Source organism: Aquarana catesbeiana, linkage group LG12, assembly GCF_042186555.1.
Source record: "Aquarana catesbeiana isolate 2022-GZ linkage group LG12, ASM4218655v1, whole genome shotgun sequence".
Taxonomy (NCBI): domain Eukaryota; kingdom Metazoa; phylum Chordata; class Amphibia; order Anura; family Ranidae; genus Aquarana; species Aquarana catesbeiana.
In genome coordinates this window covers 33,870,316-33,874,189 of record NC_133335.1, presented here as the reverse complement: position 1 = coordinate 33,874,189, position 3,874 = coordinate 33,870,316, and positions in this window count along the sequence as shown.

The following is a 3,874-nucleotide window of genomic DNA, read 5'->3' as shown; positions in this document are numbered from 1 at the left end:
CCATCAAACGCAGCCTCACCAGTGCCCATCAAATGCAGCCTCACCAGTGCCCATTAAACGCAGCCTCACCAGCGCCCATTAAACGCAGCCTCACCAGTGCCCATCAAACGCAGCCTCACCAGTGCCCATCAAATGCAGCCTCACCAGTGCCCATTAAACGCAGCCTCACCAGCGCCCATTAAACGCAGCCTCACCATTGCCCTTAAAATGCAGCCTCACCAGCGCCCATCAAATGCAGCCTCACCAGCGCCCATCAAATGCAGCCTCACCAGTGCCAATCAAATGCAGCCTCACCAGTGCCCATTAAACGCAGCCTCACCAGCGCCCATCAAATGCAGCCTCACCATTGCCCATTAAACGCAGCCTCACCAGCGCCCATTAAACGCAGCCTCACCATTGCCCTTAAAATGCAGCCTCACCAGCGCCCATCAAATGCAGCCTCACCAGCGCCAATCAAATGCAGCCTCACCAGTGCCCATTAAACGCAGCCTCACCAGCGCCCATCAAATGCAGCCTCACCATTGCCCATTAAACGCAGCCTCACCAGCGCCCATTAAACGCAGCCTCACCATTGCCCTTAAAATGCAGCCTCACCAGCGCCCATCAAATGCAGCCTCACCAGCGCCCATCAAATGCAGCCTCACCAGCGCCAATCAAATGCAGCCTCACCAGTGCCCATTAAACGCAGCCTCACCAGCGCCCATCAAATGCAGCCTCACCAGCGCCCATCAAACGCAGCCTCACCAGCGCCCATTAAATGCAGCCTCACCAGTGCCCATTAAACGCAGCCTCACCAGCGCCCATTAAACGCAGCCTCACCAGCGCCCATTAAACGCAGCCTCACCATTGCCCTTAAAATGCAGCCTCACCAGCGCCCATCAAATGCAGCCTCTCCAATGCCAATCAATGCAGCCTCACTGGGCAGGGGGCCCTTGGTACACACACATCAGTTTGATTGGGATTTGGTAGATCAGTCACTATATCTATATACATTTATTTACAAATTGCATGTGATATTACAATCTCAGTGACCGTTTTTCCTCACCACCAGGTGATGGTCTTTGGGCTCTGCAAACTGCTTTGTATCTGACGACGTGACCCTGCCAGTGCTTGGTGTTCCTCACAACAATTTTAAACTCTGCTGTGCCTTCCTCAGTGCCTCCTCCAGGCTCCACCTGTCACCAAGCCTGGAGTACCGCCGCCAGGCGCCGCACTATAGCACTTGAGTGACTCCGCTCCAGTGACGCTGCCAGGATAGAGAGCGGCCTCCACGACAGGGGGAGGGGGGGCAGGATTAGGAATCGCGCGGCGTATGGGCTGGGCAGAGCAGAGAGAAAGGTAAAGCTGTAGGATGGTCACAGTCAGACACTCATAGACTGCTGACGTGCGCGGTGAGACACAGGTCACTCACTGTTGATCAGAGGCGCCTAGCACTGCAGGTTCTCCGCTGCAGCTGAGGCTCTGACAGACTGACACTATGTAGAGAGGGACTCTGGAGCAGCTGCCTGGTTGAGAGTTAGTTGCTGGCTCTGTGGAGCGAGGGAGTAGGATCATCAGCGGTTGGGCGCCATAGGTGGCAGTGTGCCCTAGGCAGCTGCCTAGTTTGCCTAGTGGTAGCGCCAGCCCTGGTTGCATATATTCCTGCGGCCATATACATGGTGGGGGGGGTATGCGTATTATTAGCATGCAGTGTTCTGGGACATATAGGAAAAATGCCCAAAACCTAGGTCCAGATTGCAGGTTATCAGCATCTTTCACACATCTAATTTATTCCTATGGCCTCAAAAATGTAGTGTTACTAAACCCACAGCTGTAAAATCAGTCTGTATATGCAGTAAAGCATGCTTGTTATACTCACTGTGGGACCTAAAGGGTTAATCCTCCGCATTGTGTAAAAAGGCTGTTTGATCCTGTCTTCTCTGATCCTCCCCTTCTTCCACAGTCCCCAATCCATCTGCTGATAGAACAGAGCCTTGGGGCAGGCTGCACATGCTCAGTTGCACATGCTCCATGACGACACCAGCTCCGTCATGGAGGAGTGGAAGATGACTCCAGTGGTAACCTGTGAAGCTCTGGTGAACTCCATGTCCAAGAGGGTTAAGGCAGTGCTGGAAAATAATGGTGGCCACACAAAATATTGACACTTTGGGCCCAATTTGGACATTTTCACTTAGGGGTGTACTCACTTTTGTTACCAGTGGTTTAGACATTAATGGCTGTGTGTTGAGTTATTTTGAGGGGACAGCAAATTTACACTGTTATACAAGCTGTACACTCACTACTTTACATGGTAGCAAAGTGTCATTTCTTCAGTGTTGTCACATGAAAAGATAGAAGAAAATATTTACAAAAATGTGAGGGGTGTACTCACTTTTGTGAGATACTAATATATATATATTTAAGACCCTCCTACTGTTTGTGAAATTTGACTGACCACACCCACTATTTGATGTGATTTGGAGGGTGTGTGTGGGTGGAGGGGTTTTGGGGGGTCGTGGTTGAGTTCCAGCACCTATTGTTTGAGGGAAAAAAAGCCCTGTATATGTATATATGTATATATATATATATATATATATATATATATATATATATATATATATATATATATATATATATATATATTCTCAACCAATATTCTTTTTTCGGTGCTGATACGATACCGATATTTCAGCCACCTCTCCTGCCACTATTTTTTTCCGATATTTTGTACATTTAACAACGTTTTTTTACACTGTCATTTTACATTTGTTTTGTTTTTTTATCACTGTTATTGCTGTCACAAGGAATGTAAACATCCCTTGTGACAGTAATAGGCATGTGAGAGGTACTATTTATGGAGGGATCGGGGGTCTATAAGACTCCAAGCCCCTCCTCTGCACTTCAAAGTATTCAAAACGTCAAGATCGGTGTGTCTGAATACTTTATTTTTTAAAACTGGCGCCTTTAAGATGCCAGTAATCCGGGAAGTGATGTCATGACATCAATTCCGGATTACTAGATCCGAGACCAGAACGAAGCATCGGCTTTGTTTGGGTCTTCAGCCAGCCGGCGGACGTTGCTGGCCGGTTGCCCGGGGCTCCCGGTGGAACGGGAGAGCCCGGGCGAGCGGCGGAATGTGGTGGTGGTGGTGGGGGGGGGTTCCTTCCTGCTACTTGTAATAACAGCCGAGCAGCTCCTGAGCCTTATCGGTTGTTGTTACAATAAAGCCGACCGTCCGCTCTAAAGAACGATACTCACCGGTATTACCGATATGGCTTCAAGGGGTTTTACCCCTTGGTAAAACCCCTTGAAGCCATATCAGTAATACCGGTGAGTTTTTTGACTGATACCGTGATACCGATAGTTCTCAGAAAGTGAATATCGAACGCACCGATAATCGATCGATCCCTAATAAATATATCTTAAAAATGATCGATCATGATGTACCGACGGCCTGTCTCACTTCTTGAGGCCCTGAAATGTCAGGATGGTACACATATCCCCCAGATCACCCCTTTTTGGAAAGTAGACCATCCAAGGTATTTAGTAAGCAGCATGGCGAAAGTTTTGAAGTTGTATTTTTTTTTTTTTTTTTGTCAAAATATTTTAGAAAATTAAGAAATTAAAAAAGAAAAAAAATAATTCACATTAAAAGAGATTTTTTGTGTACAGGCTCATGAAAAAAAAAAAAAATGAGCTGCATTCAGATCAGTTAAAAAAATAAAAATGCCAGAGCTCCTAAAAACGTGACATTTGGCGCCCGTGTGCAAGGATCCTGGGAACACTATGAAAGCCAGATGTGGCACCCAAGTCTGGGAACCGCTACAGTGTGAAGGAGCACAAACCCCCGTGTGTGAGAAAATACACAGCATGTTCTGAATTCATTGAATTTTAT